Source organism: Cervus canadensis, chromosome 2 (assembly GCF_019320065.1).
Source record: "Cervus canadensis isolate Bull #8, Minnesota chromosome 2, ASM1932006v1, whole genome shotgun sequence".
Lineage (NCBI taxonomy): Eukaryota > Metazoa > Chordata > Mammalia > Artiodactyla > Cervidae > Cervus > Cervus canadensis.
This window is the reverse complement of record NC_057387.1, coordinates 99,190,159-99,210,727: the sequence shown is the minus strand read 5'-3', so window position 1 is coordinate 99,210,727 and position 20,569 is coordinate 99,190,159. Positions and strand designations below refer to the sequence as shown.

The window sequence follows — 20,569 nt, the reverse complement described above, 5'->3', positions numbered from 1 at the left end:
AAGAATTCCTACCTTGCCTCTCCTCAGCCTGGTGGTGATACCCGCAGGTGATGTCCATGTGAAGACCATCAGTTTATGACCATCACCCCCAAACATGTTACAGCCTTTTATAGACCCCCCTGTAGCTCATAGACTCCAGTCTGAGACAGAATCCCAGAAGCTGCATTTTAAAAGTAACAGCCCAGGAAATTCTGTTGGAGTAGAGAGAGAGCTGTGGATCACACTTAGGGAAATTCTGGCTCACAGGAGAAAGTCCAAACTCCCTCATGATCCACCCCAGCCCCTGATCAGACCCTCACCCTACTGGTCTGTCCATTCATCACCCTGAACCCAAATCTGGGTCTGATCTCCTCCCATTTCCCCAGCACAGAAAGCCTTCCTGACCTCCCTATCTCTGATAGTCTTTTGTCTACATTGTAGGGTCCGACTCAAATGCCTTCTCCTTCTTCTGATTTGTAATCGGTACCCTGGCTGGCTTTTCACCAGCTCACATTCTAGCTTCTAACCAGCCCGTAAGCTCCCCGAGAGTACCCATCTGTCTCACAGATATTTGTGTTCAAACACAAATGCTTATTGAGCATGTACAAAGCCCAAAGCTTCACTGCTGTGTCATAGGAAGGAGGAAGGCAGAGTCCCTGCCTGGGGATACCCTCTCTAACAGTAAAAACAGCATGGAAGTGAAGACAGGGGGCCACAGAATCCCAGAGCAAAGGTTCCTAATGCGTGGGGGCAGGGTCACCCCGGAGGCAGAGGAGGAAAGCCCAGAAAGAATGTGCAAGGGGTCAAGCATGAGGACTTCCACCAGAGCCGGGGAGGAGGAGTAAGGGGGACGGAGAAGACAGGAACCGCTGGGCTGGGAATGCTGAGCTAAGGAGTTAGACTCGTCCTGTAGGTCAGGGGTTGGCAAATCCAGCCCGCTGCCTGTTTTTGTCCATGAAGTTTTACTGGAATTCAGGCACGCCCATTCTGCTACACATTGTTCATGGCTGCTTTCACGTTACAGTGGCGAAGATGAGTAGCTGCAAAAGGCTATTGTACGGGCGGCCAAGCTTAAAAGATTTACATCTGGCCATTTTGAGAAAGTTCTGCAGATCCCGGCCATAGTGGTTGAAAACTGTGGGTCGATTTTAAGCAAGAGACAGCATGGTCAGATTGGTGCTTCATCTTTGTATTACTCTGGGCCAGCACAGCGATGGGCTGGAGCTGTCAAGCCGGCAGGAAGGGAACACGGCTGGGAGGCTGCTGTAACAAACTGTCCAGGTGAGGGGATAGCTGTCACAATTGCTGTTGCTGATTAGGAGGGTTATTAAGAGTTGCTGCGTGCCCGCCTCAGGTTAAGCCTTTCACATGTACTCCCTCATTTAATCTGCACAGCCACTGCAGGTAGTGTTGTTATCCCCATCTCACAGATGGGACACAGAGAGGTAAAGCAGCTTGCCCAAAGTCACACAGCTGGGAAGCAGCAGAGTTGGGATGCAAAATGCCAAGCTCAAGGTCTCTGGGCTCCAGCCTGTTTGCTTGTTGACGGATCCCTTCAAGCTTAGCTGAGAATTCACGGAACACAAGTCCTCGGCAGGAGAAAATCGATCTGAGTCGAGTCAGGCAGGAAGTGGGAGGCAGGCGTGTGGCTATTTTGGAAGAGCGACATGAAAAACCACGAAACTTCCTACCTGTCCCGTTTTGCTCCCATCTGTCCTCGGAAACAAGGCTGCCCCTCTCTTAGATGAAAAGGTGTTTCTCCCCACACAGTGGCTCTGCCGCTGGTGGTGGGAGGGAGCACTAAGCTTAGCACACGCTGGCTATTTTTAAAGGGCTATATAAACAAACAGGGCTATGTAAATAAGAAAAAAAATGAGGTCATCCTTTTAAAATCTAAAAATGTTCTTTTTCTATGGGGTGAGCAGCAAAACCTCAGAAAGAACTCATGCTTTTTTATCTGTGAGAGGCCTTCTCCAGCCCACAGCCTCCCGAAGCCACCGGCCTGCCCCTCCCTTCTCCAGCCCACCAAGGGAAGGCAGGGGGCCCGGGAGCTGGGACTCCTGGGTTTTATTCCTGGCTGTGTGGGCTTTGCCTCGAATGCCCAAAGCCACTGTCCAGCCCCAGTCACCCCCTCCTTGGGGCCTTGACATCTGTCCCCATTCAGGTCACTGGCAAGTTATCACCCATGCTCGTGCTCCGCCTACTGCATAAACTGATTTAGTGAGCTGACCCAGAGGACCCCTCTGCCACCCCTTCTCATCTCCCTTGCTCCCTTCCCCTGTCTTGATCTGCTGACTGGCCTCAAAGGTCTTCAGCATGATGATTAGAAGCGATTTGTATGTGCCTTCCCCATCCCCCCCCCTACCATTTTTCAGTATATTTTAATCTTTTGGACCTTTTCTTCCGAGCCTACGGCTGGACGCTGTTAGAGCAGCCCTGGGGAACTGTGTTAGGTCATCAATTGTTAGGAGACACCTCCCAGCTTCAGCAGGGGCTCCTGGGACTTCTCTGTGTTTCCCAAGTACTTTTTCCATTACTGATGCCCCTCCCCTGCCCCATGAGCCTCTCTGCCACTGACAGCATCACCTTGCTTCTGTCCTCTGCCATCTTTCTCTACTTTCTCCTGAGCCTCCCAACCCCAACCCTCAGCATCCTTGGCTCCACTGTTGTCCTTCAGCACAGAAAAGAGAACCACCAATGTTTGCTGAAGGACCGGTTTTCAAATCATGTTCTGCAGAGGTGTTTCAGAGGTTCTTCAAATGTCATGTGAGAATTTTACCCTAAAAATATAGTTTGACTCCTGTTAAAACTGTTAGGAAAAACAGACCTGCACATCCAAAGGTGTTTGATGGCACACTTCACAACGGGTGTGGCCAGCTGTGGTTTGTGCAGATCTTGGTGGATCTGGAACTTCAGGATTGAAATGTGTCTTCAACTAGAAAGATTGGAGCTCTTTACAGGGCATCTTTATATTGTTGTTTTTGAAGTTCAGGACAATACACACTTCTGTAAAACCACACAAACAAGTACATGCTGAAGCTTTCAGTGATATGAGAATGGGTTACATGGATTACCACAAAGATGTCACAAATGACTGTGTGCTTCCTGAGTGCTGTAAGAAGAAGGAATTCAAGCAAATGTTTGATACTGTTAGTGATGCAGACCAGAATCCCCGTCTCCTCCTCCCAAAATGTCCACATAACATTAAACTAAAGGCCCATCCTGGGCTGCACAGTCGGCTGTGAGAAATCTGTTACCAATTCACATCATTTTATTGATACGATTTAGAACTTTCTTAATACCATGCAACCAAGCCAAACAAAACAAAAAAAAAGACAAAGTGATCCTGGATGTTACAGCTGATATACTGATTCAACGACCATCTAGAACAGACACCAGCAAACTTCTTCTATACAGGGCCAAAGAGTAAATATTTTTGGCTTTGTGGGACAGACAGTCTCTGTCACAACTCCTCAACTCTGCCATTAGAGTGGGAAAGTCGCCATAAATAATGTTTAAACGAATGACATGGCGGTGTTCCAAAAAGATTTCATTTACACAGATCAGGCAGCAGCCTGGGTTAGGCCCATAGGCTGTAGTTTGCAGATGCCTGATCTAGACCCTGAGCTTCTAATGTTTTTATGCATCAAAGCTGAATCATTGCTCTGTTAATGGATGCTCATAATAAATAGATGTAAAAATTTTGAACTTAGAAAATAAATGGGTGTTAATAAACTACCACTTTAACTTGGCATTCCATGCAGGATTTTACTTTTTTAAATGGCTCCTAAAACTCTAAAAGCTTGAAAACTACTAGAGAAAGCTTTGCTGTTGAGAAAATGCTTTCATACCCATTTCCAAATTAGATCCACCCTCTAATCACTCATTCAGAAATCACATTTATTCTGGAGAGAGCCTCAGTCCAGGACCATACTAAATGTGAGGGGCCACGACTCCACAAATACATAATCCAACATATTCATTTCCAAGCCTCAAATGGTGCTAATTACCACCCCTCCATAACCCCCACCCCCGCCGCCAGCATGAGGGATTCTGCAAGGCCACTGAAGGCTGGCACATGGTTGGCTCTTGCCTGGCACCCCTGCCAGCCTGGGCCTGAGCCCTCCACCTCACTCAGATGCCAGGTATTCTAGCTTCCCCGCCGGTGACTGGGGGAAGCTGTGCCCGCAGTGGGCCCTGTGAGTCTGGACACTTCAGAAGCGCTGAGTCAGCACCCCATTAGTCACATATGTTTGTATTCCCCAGAGGGAGCACGGGAAGGGGTGGGGACCAGATTTCTCTCTGGAACTGATAGCTCATTTGCCTCTGGGTCAGTCCCATCTCCTAGATTCTTCCATGCAGCTGGCAGGGACTCCATGGACAGAAAAAGAGACTCTGAGAGTAAAGTAAGAGAGGGCTAGTGCCAGGTCTGGGGAGGATTCTCCATCTGATTCCCCACGACAGTGTCCCCAGGTCTCTGCCTTCAACCCTCAGAAGTTTCTATTTCCAGCTTACTTCAGATATCTCCTGTACACCAAGCTGCCTAAACCCAGACCCTGCCCTGATACTGCCAGTGGAGCAGACCATGTACAGCTAACTGTGATGGGTATGAAAGAGATAAAAGCTAAATCAGGGTACCACAAGGTATCCCAGGATGCCGAGGAAGGGGACCCATTCGTATGTATTATGGTACTACTGATTTCTGTTAAAACACAGACATCCCTGGAGCAGGAGTCATCCTTGAAGCTGTTACTGCCCTTCTTCAGGAAGCATGTTAGTGGAGAAGAAAGTACTGGATCTTTTGTAGCCAGAGGCTCAGCTCCTTGTTAGATGTGTGACTGTCTTTAAATTACTGGACCTGTTTGTGCAGTTTTCTTATCTGTACGAAAAAGGCAATAGAACCAGCCTCGCTGGGGTTTCTGCAGGACAAATCTTGTCTGCAGTGTGCCCAGGCCCCATATGCAGCATCGGCCCTTAATTTCGCCCTGACTCTCTCTGAGGAACTCAGGCACTGGGACCAGGCAGCAGAGCCTGGCTGACACATAGGGTGGCAGTGAGGAGGGAGGAGTGGCAGCCGGCCTGCTTGCAGGAGGGCTGCCCATCTTGGGGAGCCCTGGCTAGGTGTCTGGCAACACTCCAGGGCCTCACTGGTACCTCCCCAGCAGCCCTGTGTGGCAAGGGCCTCGACTCTCCTATTTTCCAAGCAAGAAACACGAAGCAGAAACCAAGCAACCTGCCTCCCAAACCAGTAAATGCTGAAGCTGGGATTTGAACTTGGGAAGATCCAGAGGCTCTACTATTAAGTTCCACATTTACACATCCCCTGAAACTGAGGTTCAAATGCCAGGGCACCCTTCCTTAGAGTCCAGGGGATGATTCTTCCACCTCTACTGGAGAACCTGATCATAGCCTGGGTCTAGGGGGTCCATGTGGCACTGCTGAGCTGTGCGCAGAGGCCCAGGCCCAGACCCCCCACAGTTCAAGCAGCTACAGAGAGGCTGTCTCTGAGGGTTGCCAGAGGCCCTATCCTCCTCTCTGTAGGTGAGAAAACTTCTGCCCAGGGGAAGAGAAAGAGCACCGTTCATGGCACGCCAGGCTGGGAAGCACCCGCTGAGACTCACAGCTGAGCCCACAGACCCAGATACAGGACAGGCATCTCCAGGGGACCCAGAGAGAGGCCCCAGGCACCCAGACCTCGGCTAGACCAACATAAAAATACAGATCCCTGTGTCCTCAGCCCCCAAGAGCCTGATGCAGAGAGCATGTCTGGGTGGGCCAAGAAATCTATTTTCTTCCTTTTTTTTTTTTTTTAAACCCAGGCACTCCCTCCCTCCCTCTCCTTATCCCTGGATGATTCTGATATACTCCATGGCCAGACAAAACATCCGAAGATTTATATTCCTGACCCAAAGAGCTTCTAATGCTACACACCTAAACTGAACCACAGCCTGAACTTATAACCTGAAACCACAACTCATACCTGAAGAGCTAAAAATGAATTAAATGGAGATATATATATATATATATAGAGAGAGAGAGAGAGAGAGAGAGCGCCTAGCCATACTGGGGCCTTTCCCAGGCCCATTTAGTCAGTCTCTCTGAAGGTGGGGCCCTGCCACTGGAATTTTTAAAAACTCCAGGTGATTCTAATATGCAGGCCAAATCGAGAACCCAATATCCTTTCATTTCTTCACATCCAGGAGGACCCAGAAAGATGCTGCTCTGTTGTGATCCTCTGACTAGGGAGGGGGCTTTTTAGGCAAGACCCATCGCGGGGCAGGGAGCACAGAGAAGTGGGCAGAGCTCTGGCCCACAGGAGATACAGTGAGGCTGGTCTGCAGGGAGACTGTGGTCCCTTAAGAAGAGTTGTTGCCAAGGACAAACTGGAAACTGAGGGACTGGAGAGACAAAACTACATCTGAGGGGAGACAGTGTGTGGCAGTAAAAGAGTATTGATTTTCAAGGTTTCTACTGTACTCCCGACCAAGGACGTCCCGAGGAGGTCCAGCTTTCACAGAGGCTCAAGGAAGGCATCATCATCAAACCTCATCACCATCATCATCCATTTTGTTGTCACCATCACCATCATCATCACCATCATCCATTATAAAGAGGAAGGACTCTAGCAAGCTCAGGCAAGAAAGACCACGTGGAGCCCCCAGCAAGCGTATTTGAGGATCACGCATTTCCTACCTGTGTTGAAGGCACCACTTGCGATGACCAAAACTAAAACGCTGTTCTCTTTGAAAACCAGCGTTCATGTCCACTGCTGTGGCAGCTGCCTCCTCTCACACTGTGTTCTTCCCTCTGCAAGGGAGAGCTCACCTGGCCAGTATCTCTCGAGGCTCCTCCATGAACTAGTTGGAGGCTGCCGGGTTCGTGCTTTCAATCCTGCAGGGGATGGTCAAGAAACGTGATCAGAGAGTTTGCCTGGTCAACTTCTTTACACATAGAACAATGTCCGCTGGTCCCAGATGGCCCAGGCCCCCAGCTCCTCCCAGGCTGCTTGTTTTGGGGCAGGGACAGATTCCCTAGTGGCCTGGGGAGACGGTGTGGTGTGGTGCCCCAGGTGCCTACCATGTTCTACCTTTTATCAGACACCGAACTTCTCTGAGCCTCTATTTCTTTATCAGCAAGCAGGTAGAATTCTAAGATGGTGCTTAGGTTTCCTGTCTCCCTGGTGAATACATCCTGCATGATCCTCAGGACTGTGAATATGATGGATCTTACTCTTAACAATTAGGTTATGTTATAGGCACACTTGACCTTAAAATAGGGAGATTATTCCATGCTGCTGCTGGTGCTGCTAAGTCACATCAGTCGTGTCTGACTCTGTGCGACCCCAAAGACGGCAGCCCACCAGGCTCCCCCGTCCCTTGGATTCTCCAGGCAAGAATACTGGAGTGGTTTGCCATTTCCTTCTCCAGTGCACGAAAGTGAAAAGTGAAAGTGAAGTTGCTCAGTCGTGCCTGACTCTTCACAACCCATGGACTGCAGCCTACCAGGCTCCTCTGTCCATGGGATTTCCCAGGCAAGAGTATTGGAGTGGGCTGCCATTGCCTTGTCTGATTATTCCATGGGCTTGACCTAATTGAGAAAATCCTTTAAAAGCAGAGTTGTCTCTGGTTGGTCACAAAAAGAGGAAGTCATAGGGCTTAGAATCAGGGGAAGGATTCGCCATGCACTTGCTGACTTGCAGATGGAGGAGGCCATCTGGTAAAGACCTGAGGGCAGCCTCTTGGAGCTGAGAACAACCCCCTGCTGAACCCCAGCAACTCCCTAGGACATGGATTCAAACAAGTGAATGAGTCTGGAAAAGTGAAATTTCCCTCTGAGCCTCCAGATGAGAACTCAGGCTACAAATACCCTGATTGCAGCCCTTAGCAGAGAACCCAGCCACTCTGTGCCAGACTTCAGAACTATAGGACTTCGAGCGTACAAAGGAGGCTTGTTTTTGGCCACTGGCTTGGAGGTAATTTGTTACACAGCAAGAGAAAACCAAGACAACCTGCAGAAGTGACTCATAGTGGGGCCTGGGTGAGAATTAAACACAATAATAGACATAAGAGCTCACTGTATTCCCCAAATCACTAAACAAAACAGAGCACTGAGGGCCAAGGGAGGCAACGTTTACTGCATCAGTTTTTAATAACCAACTTACCAGGCTGATTCAAGAATCAAACAAGAACATGCAGAGGAATGTGTTTCATGATCAAGAAAGCCTAGGCCTTCTAGTTGAATCTAGAGTCACCACTCTGTACTCTGGTGTGTCTGCTGGAGGCAATGTGGAGTGGCAACTGAGAATGGGTGTCCTGGCTCCTAGGGCCAGGATACCTGGGTTCTACTTAGGGCCTTCTCCTCATTACCTCTGCTTTGCAAAGTTGCTGAGCCTTGCTGTGCCTGATAAGAGGGGCTAAGAATGACAAATACCTCCCAGGGGTTTAATGATTCCATACACCTAAAAGGTCTGGACCAATGCCTGGCACGTGGCTTGGCCCATGTCATACTATGGATACTGTTTCATTATTCTAGTAATCTAGGTCTGGGGTAACCTGCATGCAGGTCTGGGGCACTGTCACCTTCCTTCTTTCGGGCACCATGTTTTTATTGACCCAGCTTTGGAATAGTTCATGTTTTGGCAACTACATCTTACTGCTGATTCCTATGAAGGCACAGCTAACCAAAGTCCCTCTGCTTTACCCACTGTTCTCAAATCCAGTCAACCCCATCCCACACTCCAGAGCAGCATCACAGCACCACACAGCAGTGTAATGGAACTTGCTCCGTGGCTCCTGTCTATTCTTTCCTGATTCTGTTGTCCAAGTCATCCAAAACTTGTCACAACTTCACATTTTTATACCATCCCCAGATCCAACCTCACACCCTCCAATAGATCTCAAATTATTAATAAAAAGAGTTATCTCTATCCCTCCCAGTATAGAAACACCAAGGTCTCCAAACATGTTATCCTATAAATATAGCCCATGCTTTCCCAACTCTGAACCTTGTTCACATCTACTCCCCTCCCCTATAAGCATGTCTACTTGGCCAAATCCCACACACCTTTCTCAGAAAGCTCAGCCAGCTCACCCCAAACTGGACTCAAGTCCTGCCTCCCCAGAATACCCACAGCACATTTGCTGGCCTCTCAGAATACGTAATAGCACCCTCTATGCCCACAGATTCCAGGAGTCTTAAAGCCTTGGTAGGGCTTCCCAGGCAGCACAGTGGTAAAGAACCTGCCTGCCAATACAGGAGTCACACGAGATGTAGGTTTAATCCTTGGGTCGGGAAGACCCCCTCCTGGAGTGGGGCATGCCAACCCACTCCAGTATTCTTGCCTGAAAAATCCCATGGACAGAGGAGCCTGGCAGACTATAGTCCATGGAGTCAGAGAGTTGGACAGTAAACACACACACACACACACACACACACACACACGCACAGAGCATACACCTGGGGCGGGTCATCAGACTCATCCCCCTACCCCTAGACCTGGCATGGTGTGTCACACACAGTCAGCGCAGAACAATTCTCTTTAGAACCTAACTTGGCTGTTCCTTCATTTAACTGATGTGCATTCGGTGCCTACTTGGGGCCAGGCTGGGGAGCAGATCCTGGAGATTAAAGACAGCAAAGATTCAGTCCCTCCCTTCAAGGGGATCACAGTTGAGGGTGAGGACGTGGGAGGGGCAAGAAGTCAAAGGAATGCGTTATAGCATCCCTGGTTCTAAGCTGCTGTGCGGTAAAGGTGTAAAGGAAGGAGCAGTCAGTTCTGACGGTGTCGAATGTGTGAGAAAGAGAGAGGGCGTTTCAAACACAGGGCGTGCCCCCACACTGACCGAACGTTCGAGAAATTGCACTCTGTCCCTCTGGTTAGAGGTGAGGGGCAGTGATAACTCAGGAGGGGAGAGTTGGGAGGGAAAGAACTTGGTATATGTGATAGTCTGGCCTTGATCTTGTAGGGCAGTGAGGTCACTGAACCCTGTTAGTCAGTGAGGTAATGCAGTCAGGCCCAAGGGTGTGGCTGGAGGAGAAGATGGGAGGAGGTAGGAGGACTGAGCCACAGCTCTCCTCTCTCTCATTCAGCATCACCTCAACGCCACTCTGGCCTCTGGTGGCCGGTGGGAGAGCCAGGTGGACACACCTGCATCCGGGTCACCGGGAATGTCACACACGCCTGAGGTTCTACATGGCAAACCGGGCTCATCCATCTACCTCCTCTCCCTCAAACACCGCTGGGATGAAAAGAGACATGTACAAGAAAGAGCAGATCCATAGCAGCATCAGCTGGCCAGCAAGTCTGAGGAAAAGCAGATGAGAAGGAAGCACAGAGAATCTAATCAGAGCTCAGTCAGTCTCACCCAGCATGGACAAGGGACGGCCCACCTGCCGAGCACCCAGGAAACTGGCACAGAGGCAGCGGAGCCAGGACAGGGCAGGAAGGATGGGATTCCTGAGAGCCAAAGATAATGAGTGAATGCCTCTGGTTGCCAGAAACACCAAAGTTGGGGCACAGGGCAGGGGACAGAAACCACCAGCCCAGACACCTTACTGCCTCCGTGAGCATGATTTACTTCCACGAGACTCCAGCCCTGGCAGATGGATTGACTGTTCATTCCAGAAACGTGCTGAAGGCTCCATCAGCTCTTCTCTGATTCTCTTGCCTCATCTCAAAATTCCTCCTCACTGTTTCCACCGGTCTGGGACTGCTGTAATGTATTCCTTACACGATCCTAGTCAAGCCCTACATTGACATACTTGTTTTAGAGACTTCTAACCATCAACAAATCCAGTACTTGCCTCTTTCCTCCAGACATGCCAAGACGCTATAGAAGTGAAGTTCCCCCTTACCCAGTGAGCGATGAACTCAGCTTCCTCTCTGACAGTGTCTATACAAATTTTGAGAATCAAAGTGACTTTGGGCTTGACATCGACATCATTAACTGCTAGAGGGCAACAGAGCCAAGACTACAGAGATCTGAGGGAAAACAGTTAAAACCCTGAGAACTGTTACTCAGCCGAGTCTCAAAGCCAAACAGAGAAGCACTAAAAATAGTATGCCACCCACTTATCTCTTCTTTAAAAAAAAAAATTACTCAAGGAATTACTCCAACAAAATAAAAACTGTATCAGAATAAGTAATTCAAGAAAGGTCAAGGCAGGATATGCAGGAAACAATGATGAACAGTAAGAGTAGAAAAATGTACAGTTGAATCTAAACAAATGTGGGTAATAATGGTCTCATCTTGTTGGAAATTAGATAACATTTAATTCTTGACATTGACATAGAAACACGGGTTTTAGTTTTTTATTTAAGGGTAACCATTTTTAGAAGGAAGATAAAATACAGACCTTTTTAAACCACTGTGGGGGAGGGGAGATAAATTCAATTAATCCAGCGAGAGTTGGGAAAGGGAAAAGAAAACAAGAAAGGAAAAGTATAATAAACAAAAGATATAAAGTAAGACAAAACATCATAAATACAAGAATGCAAACAAATTAAATTATTTTAAGGCAAGAGATTATGTTGGGTAAAAAAATCTGGCCATATGCTATTTATACAAATTAATAAAGGTTGAAATCAAAGAAATAGCAAAAAGACATCAAGAGGCAAAATAGTAACAAAAAGAATTCAGTTAAGTCAGTATTAATATCTGACAAAACGCAAATATGTTAGAATAAAATGGGGCATTTTATATTGCTAATGAGTCTCCAAGAAGAAACAAAAATCACGAACCTTTACCTTCACCCTGGACAACAGAATCATAAAGTATATGAAATAACACATTCTTAGCACTACAAAGAGAAGGCAAAACAAAAACAAAACAAAACAAGCTCATGACTCAAGATTTAAAGGTACAAGTAACCTTATATAAGAAAATACAGAGGATTTGCAGATAGTAAGCTTAACTTCATATATACTCAAGAAACAAAACACTTTTTTCTTAAATGTTCTTGTACTAGACTACAAGAAAATCTCAAATTCCAAAATAGATATCACAAACTCAGTTCTCAATACAATAGAATTAGAAACTAACAAGAAGCAAATAAAAAAGTAAATTACACAGGACAACTTTAAAATGCTTTGCTAACTAAATCTGAGTCGAAGAGGACAGCAAAACTGAAAGTGCAGAATATTTATAAACATACAAGATTGAGAATCCTACTTAAAAAACCTGTGGAATGTAACCAGAGCTGCATTTAAACCTTAAATACTTTCACAATAAAAGAAGAAAGACTGAAACTAAATGAATCAAGCATCTAATCCAAGAAGCTGAAAAATAATAAAATAAAGCAAAATAATCTAGAAGGAAGAAATGAATAAAGTTGAAAGCAAAAACGAATTTATGAGAAAAGTACAGCAACCACAATGAAAGAAATTGGTTCTCTGACACAAACAACACGGACAAACCACAGGTTAATCTGACTAGCAGTGAACAGTAAATCACAAATAAGCATTAAGAAAGACATTATTAACATGTATATTAACACGGGTTTAAATTTAAGGGAATTTAAGAGAAATTATTTTAAGTTTAAATACACAATTTGATGTCAATGAATTTGAAAACTGGTGACTTTTTAGAAAATTATAAACTGTATAACTAAAGAAGAGGGAGGAAATCTGGAAAGGCCAGTAACAATTGAAGAAACAGGAAAGGCTACCAAAGATGGAATTCCAAATTAGTGAGAAAGAATGGAGTATTTAAATAACAAAATGGTGACAACTGGCTGGTTGTATATTCATTTGGCAAATATTTACTTAGTGCCTACTATATGTTAGGCATTATTCTGGCACCGCAGCATGAACAAAACAATAAAGGTCTCTGCCTTTGGAGGAGCTGAGGGTCTAGCCAGGGAAGATAAGCAGGAAACAAACATGTAGGTAAAATAAAAGGTATGACAATAAAGTGGGATACAGAGTGAGGGAGGACAGAGAATTCGATTTTAAATAGAGTACATGCAGCACACTTACAATAGAATTAAAGATAAAAACAAAATATATAAGCAAATCCATGAAAACACCAAAACTATTAAAATATTTGTATAATTCAGTGTTGGAAAATAACATTCAAAGCCTGAAGCAGATATCAGTGCTCCTAAAGGAAGAGATTAACAGAATTGACTACACACAAAAAAATTAAGCACCACATATAACAGAGGACCCTGCTGACGGATACCAAGTAAATAACAGACAATGTCTGCAACATATATAAAACAGGGTCAATATCTATAATACATAAAGAGCACCCATAAAACAATAAGATGAACAGCTAGTGAAATGGAGAGAGGAAGTAAACAGATCATTATTCAAGAAATTAAAATGTGTAATAAATATATGCAAAGATGCTTGGCCTCATTAATAATCAAAAGATATATATTAAAAATCAATATCACCTTTTGCCCATTTGACATGCAAAGAGGAAAATGACTGCTACCATCCAGTAGTGATGAAAAGCAGTGATCACAACTTATGTTGATCCAGCAGCTTCACGAGTGCACACACACAAATACACAAATCATCTTACGCAGGTGCACACACGACGGCGGCAGCACCATTTTTATCAGTGAACATGGAAACGACCTTAATATCCATCAGCAAGGAATTGGTCTATAAGTAAATGATGATAAATCCACCCAATGGTATAATAATGGGACAATATTTTTTCCTAATTAAAAATAAACACATACTCTGACTGATAATAGAGATTCATCGTGACTTTATGTGTTCAGTATTTATTGGGTGGCCTCCCCTACTTTTCACAGCCTGCTGGATGGAAGGCACTATTGCTGGTCCCACTTTCCACATGAGACTTAGTGAGGAAATGAGACCTGACAGGTGGTGAACCTTGGTTCCTGTCTCACTCCAGAGCCTACACACTTAGCTGCTACACACACTTTCCCTCAATGAGTGTGTGTGTGCGTGCTCAGCCGTGCCCAACTCTTTGTGACCCCATGGACAATAGTTCATCAGACTCCTTTGTCCATTGAATTTTCCAGATGTGAATACTGGAGCTGGTTGCCGTTTCCCGCTCCAGGGGATCTTCCCTACCCAGAGACTGAACCTGCATCTCCTATGTCTCCTGCATCATCAGGCAGATTCTTTATGACTGCACCAATGGGATGGTGTGCAAAAAGGGGGAAAGCAGCCTCACAGACACACACATATCTGTGTAGCTGTTAATGCTACAGAGGACCTGCAGGATGAAGTTGTCAGCACATCCTAGGGGTGAGACTGCATGAATGGGGCTCAGAGCATGCATTTTCTTCCTTACATATTCCTATACTCTTTTCCTTTTTTAAAAAAACAAATCACATATCGCTTTTAGAATTTAAAAATTGTAATTTTAAGATGACATAAAACTGTTTTCTTTTTAGAAAGCAGCTGAACAGGGCAGGTCTTACTAGGGCAAGAGGGGCCCATCTGCAAGGTGGCATCCACCCAGGGCAGGAACGACCAGGGCCAGCTCTTCTGCCGGCCCCACCCAAAAACCACAAGGAGGGAGGCCCATCCTCTCCCCTCCCCACCCTCCTTGTGGAACCAAAGCATCAGAGCATGGCCTCTGCTGGCAGGTGGAAGGCGCCCCACATCCGGCCTGGGCACTGGAGGTGCATCCCTGCAGGGGAAGTTCAGCTGATGAAGAGTTAAAGAAAAACCCCGGATGCCCACAGGGGCCAGCCTCACTAGATCACAACAAAGCCACTTTCTAAGGGCTGGCAGGGAAGCCTGGGGGCCTGGGATTCCAGCAAAGGGCCTCAGACCCCAATCCCAGAGGAAGTGGATAAGGCCAGCTCTGAGGCCACAGCTGCCCTCCTGACACACAGCCTGTCCTCCACTATGAATCTGCAGACAGGGCCGGCACATGGATAAGCTGAGTCTGATCTGCTTGGGGCAGGGAACTGCAGAATGGATCTTTCTCATTTTTATTTTTATTTCTGTTATGGTGGTCTATAAATCAATAAGAAAACCCCAAAATCTAGGACACTGGGACACACATGCAGAATCCCATGGAATAATCTTGGGAGATCATGAGGGGCTACTTAGCAACTGGGAGGGGAAATGGAGAGAATTACTGCCTCATTTACCTAACACCAGAGAAGTAGCACAGGAAAAGCCCAGAGATTCAGCCCTGATATCAGAGGAGCTTGGTTTCAGACAGACCCTGGTTTCACTCATTAATAGCTGTGCAACCTCGACTAAATTACTTAACCTCTCTGAGCCTCTTTCCTCATGAGTAAAAAGTTGAAGAACACCCGTTTGCTGTGAAGACTGGACGAGACAAAGTGTGAGAGATCTAGCGTGGACCCGGCTTACAAGAGGCACTTGGTTAATGTCTGTGCTCTTCTTCAGTTACAGTGGGGGACCTTCCAAGCCGTCCTCCCTGGTGCCCACCTCTCCTCATTCTGGATCCTGTTTTGGGATGGGCTCTGAGAGCTTTCCTGCCTCCTTCCCTGTGATCAGGCTTCAGGCTCAGCTCCCTTTGCTGAGACGCACGCCTTTGCTTCAAACGCCTGCATTCCAGTCTGAGAACACTGCCACATGCATGGGACCACCCCTGGATCCTTCCTGGTTCCTGACCCCATTCTCCAGACAAGAAGCTTCTCTCTCTCATGGAGTAATGAGGTGACCCCAAACAAGGAAAATGAGCAGAAAGAAAGGCAGGGAGCTCAGAGCCTTTGAGATAGACAGGACATACTTTGAGAAGACCTGGGAAATGTTTTCCAGTAAAAGCAGAGGTTATAAAAATAGAGGATGGTGATATATTTCCACTTGTATTGAGGATAGAAAAAGAGGAACTTCAAGTGCAGGGTAATGGAGTCCGTTTAGTGATAGGTGAGACTATCCGGTCCCACAAACTATACAGGGATTAGGCAGGAGAAACACCCATGGCTTTCAGACACTGCAGGGAATGGGGAGAGAGAGACACTGAATGAATGCACGTGGAGGACACTCAGCCCAGGAGTCTCGGAGAATAAAGAGTGGCAGGAAGAGGAGGTGCAGATGAAACCCCAGGGACTGCACGTGAGGTTGAGGTGTTGAGAGCTACCAGGGGTAGAGGGGTAAAGGACTCGTTTCCTGCCATGCCAGGCCACACCTAGTGGCGGCCCTCTTTCACCGGAAGTCTCCTGCAGCTGGGTACAACAGACAACCCACTGGACTGGTCCACACTCAAGGGCCAGCTGCATCCAGCCACCTCGGACAAGACACTCCCTGTCACTGGGCTAGACCCTAGGGTGCAAAGGTGAAGAAGGACTGGCCCCTGCCACAGAGTATTCTCCAACCAGTAGGGAAGATGGGCCAGAAAATCAGTGATGACCACCCTTTCTCCCAGGGAGCCCCAAACTCAGGCTGTTTCCCACCCCTTCCCCACCCGGAAGGCCCATCACATACCTCTCGTTTGCAGAGACAGAAAAAAGGGGCAGGGAAGGAAGCTCGCATTTGTTGAATGCCTACCATGGGCCGGCGTTAGTCCTGTTACCTTATCGTCTCACTGATGCTACCATCTGACAGCTGAGGAAACACGGGCATGTGGACAGTCCTGCGCAGCAGAAGGAGAGTCCTAGGCTTTGGTGTTAGATTAAAACCAGGCACCACTGGTCTCTGCTGCTGGGCGGCTTCAGGCAGGTCACCTAACACTTCAAGTCTTAGTGTTCTCATCTCTAAAATGGGGGCAATAGTGCATAGCCCGGGTGGGTGTAAGAGCTGAATAATACCGAGTCAACTTTCCAAAAAATGACCTTCTCTTCTTCCTCTTTCGGTTATTACTGATCTTTTAGCTTTACTTATATTGACAAAACTTTGTGCGCTAAATTAAGATTTCAGATTCCAAGACTATTGCAACTTATTGACAGGGATGGCACAGGAGGGGGAAAAAAAAAAGCAGGTTGAGGCCCTGGGAGACCTGGGGACTGCAACACCCCAACCACTGGCCCACAGTGGGAAGGCATCACAATCAAGGCCCTCAGGGCAGCAATGAGAACCAGGGGGTGTATTTGGAGGAATTATTGCTTTCTGCATCCACATGGCTGCCTCCTGAGCTAAGAGGGGAAGCCTGATGACCCCAGATCCTCCAGGGATCGGGCCGAGCTTCTGGTCCAGCTCTCCATCTGCCCAGTGTTGCTGATCCCCTCCCCCACCAGCTCAGGAGCTCAGGCCGACAGAAAAGGCTGTGCCAAAGGAAGCTGTTTGCTACAGAGCCCTCTGGGTCTGCTCTGCTCTTCCTTTTTTTGGACTTTGTGGCTGTTTGAGCGGGTACCTTTTTCCATAGAAAGTTTCCATTGCATCAGTTATTTACATTGTCACCACCTATATACGTAGGCTGTTTCGAATCGGTGAACCAAATCACGCCCAAGCCCAGGCTCCGCCCTGCTCCCCACAGAGGGATGGGGAGCACCAGGGTCAGCCCTCAGAGCCCGAGACTCCCACTGGTCTGGGGTTGGGGGCCTGACAGGTGGGAGGACCTGTCTCAGCCCCAGCTGGGCCACCTTTCATGGCTCAGTCCCCTTGGGAAGCTATTTCTAAGGTGGAATTTAAGAGGACAGGCCCCGAGTTCGAATCTCTGTCTCCTCCACTTCCTCGCTGAGTGACCTTCCTAGGGATAGGTTACTTACCTAACATCTCTGAGTCTCAGTGAACTAATGTGTAAAACGGGAAAAACTGTAGCACCTGCATGGCTGGACTAAGGGGAGACTCAGTTTATCCACATAAAGTGCTTAGAACAATGCCCAGCCTAAAGCCTCAATGAAAGTCAATAAATATGGATAGAGTCCTCTTTTTCCATCACCCTGTAAAGACCTCAGTGGTCATCCCCTCCTCTGGACCAATACATAGCAGCTTCTGAACTGTCACCCTCTCCATAAGGTCAGATAAATTGTCCCAACACTCAGCTCTGACCATGCTCTTTCCTGTCCCAAAATTCTCAGTGGTTCTTCTTATAAAGTCTATACTTGGGATCTCCTCCACTGATAGCCTGGCTGCCCCTGACATCAATGCTCTCCCTGCTCCAGCCAAACTACTATGCTCACAGTTTGCCTGTTTCTGTACAGCGCTGTCTGTCTGAAACGCTCTTCTCCATTTCACTGTGGCCAAATACAACCACAATCACCCAACTGAGCCCAGCGCGTATGCCACCTCCTCCACGGAGCCCTCCATGACCTTCCCTCTCTGACCAGAAATGACTTCTTATTTACAGCAAGTGGTCCCTTTCCTGTGGCCTTTCCCTTTCTTCCCTTGTGTTTGTGGAATATAATACTTATACAAATGTTTGTCAGCATCACACACAAACCACACGACCTTTGGGGACAGGACGAGAATGTGTGTGATTCATCTTTGTATCACACACGGAGCTTTGAGCATCATTCATGAGAATGAATGAGAAGAGATACTCTGAGTTCTCTCACTTGACCGCCCCTGGGTGTAGGTGTGCTGGTGAAGATGAATCAACAGCGCCACAACATCCACGTGTTCTTTTTGAGGGAAACAGCTGACGCACCGTCAGTCAGGACCTCCATGGGCTCACAGCTCCAGCCCAGCCCTAGTTCCACTGCTGAGTCCTAAGTAAGCAGCCCATAGTCCTGGACGGGACCCTGAACCTCGGCACAGGGACCCCACGAGACATCCTGAGAAGTCCAGGAGCCGTGGCTGACTTCTTCCTTTTCCACACCCCCGATTTTCCCCAGGTTCCCAGTGAATTCGCTCCGTAAGAGTCTCTCAAGCCCCTGGGCTCCTGCGCACCCACTGCCCCGGCTCCAGTCTCCACGCCATGCAGAATGGTGTTCCTACATTGCAGAGTAGGTGGGTATCACGGTGTGCCATAACCACTTCTGATGCTTGCTGACCACCCTTAGAAATCCAGATTCCTTAAGAGAGTGTCGGACCCTCTTCTCCATATGGTCACCAGGGCCTTCCAGCCTCACTCATCACATGACACTCTTGCTCACTCCTTACTCTTCAGCTACCTAATACCTGTACATGCCACCTTCTACCCAGGTTCCAAACTCTGTTCAGGAAGGTCCTCCCTCCCCTCTCCGCCAGGCACACTCCCACCCACCCTTTGAAAGCTCAGCCCTGGCAATTCCTCCTTTCCCCCTAGCCCTTCCAACATGCAGGCACTGGGCTGGAACCTCTTTCTCTCTTGCCACTGACCCTCCACCCAGAGCTGTGGTGCAAGACTGACCCCATTATGCTGTGATATTATCTTCATGTGAGTCCGTCTTCCCTGCAGACAGCGAGTGCCTTCAGGGCAAGAACAACGTGTACCATCTGTGTACCTCCGTGCCTGTTAGCACAGTGCTTGGTGTGCGGAGTGAATGAGTGATGAGTAACAGTCAGTAAACAAGCCCTCCTGGCCTGCCTGCCAGGGTGTGGCCCCTGACATCATCACATTCAGGAACTCCCTCTCCAGGACAAGCAACAGGTGACTCTGCCCGAGCGGCAGGCTTGGGGTCCACTGAGACCGAAGGGCTTTCCCAGGGACCCCAACATCCCCGTCTCTGCTGCAGCCCCAGGCCCTGGACAGCCTGAGGCTTGCCTTTGTGGCGGCTGCACATCCTGGGAACCTGGAGATGGGTTGAGGCTTTGGGGCCCTTCCAGGAGGAGAATCTAAAGCGTATTCTGGCTCTGGCTACTCGGAACCAAGACTTTCCACACTGTTGCGTCCCTCCTGCCCAGCCTGACCACTCCTGTCCAGACTGTGCCCACCTTCTAGTCCTCTTACTCCTCACAGGGGCCATCCCTGCCAGGCTGAGTCTACCTACCCATTCTCTAAACAGCTAAACTCCCAGGATATAGGGGAGGGTGTGGGGCACACAGGAAATGGACAGGACCTCAGCTCTGCCTTTAACTGGCCATGTGACCGAGGAGAAGTCATGTACCCCCCGAGCCCCCAGTTTCCCCTCTGTCAAAGATCAGAACAGGCCCACCTCTGAGGTTCCCTTCTGTTTCAACTCCCTGCCAAGGAGTTGATGTATTTACTAGTCAGAGTAACTTTTCCCAATTAAAGGAAAACAAGCAGAGAAAACCATGTGTCTTTCTTTGCTTCTCCTGTAAGCCAGGATGGATCTCTCACTCTGGAAATATGTTATATGGTCTTCTGATTCTTGAAGGAAAGCCCTCACTGGGTGGCAATTTCTATGTCCATATAAACCAGGGATTTATAACGCCCTTGCACACATCGGTCCTTCCCTTTGAATTTAACAGTTTGGTGAGATGGGTCTTTCTCACTCTCATCTAACAGATAAAGTGAGGCTCAGAGAGGTGAGGGGATGGTTAAAGTCCCCCAGCTCGTGTGGGGAAGGAGTGGCACTGGCCCCCGGGACCTCACAGCACGGCTGCCAGGGAGCTGGCCTCGCCCGACAGACAGTCAGGACAGTCTAGAAAAGCAACACCCAGCTGCCCATGCTTTTCCACCTGCTTTCTTCATACACGTGGACACGTTCAAAGATGTGTGGAGTACAAGGCCACACAGAACGCTGGTGGGAGGGAGACACCGAATGTCTAGAAGCCAGGCTCCTCCCACACCCACTATTCTAGAAAATAGATGATGCTGAGAGCTGGTCAGACAGCTCTTCCAAGTAGAGAAGCCTTTAT

At 47.9% G+C, this 20,569-nt stretch overlaps 1 protein-coding gene across 8 annotated transcripts in view; it reads right to left on the bottom strand.

Moving 5' to 3' along the window:
• The window catches only part of HIVEP3 (HIVEP zinc finger 3), a 541,174-nt gene that overhangs the window by 102,230 nt on the left and 418,375 nt on the right, over positions 1-20,569 (bottom strand). For 7 of the 8 annotated variants that reach the window (XM_043461701.1, XM_043461697.1, XM_043461705.1 and 4 more), the window contains one exon: positions 6,673-6,870. The gene's annotated coding sequence lies outside the window, so the exon portion shown is untranslated. Of the gene's footprint in view, positions 1-2,806; positions 2,986-6,672; positions 6,871-20,569 lie in introns of all 8 variants that reach the window. The other variant, XM_043461703.1, reaches the window with a different exon arrangement.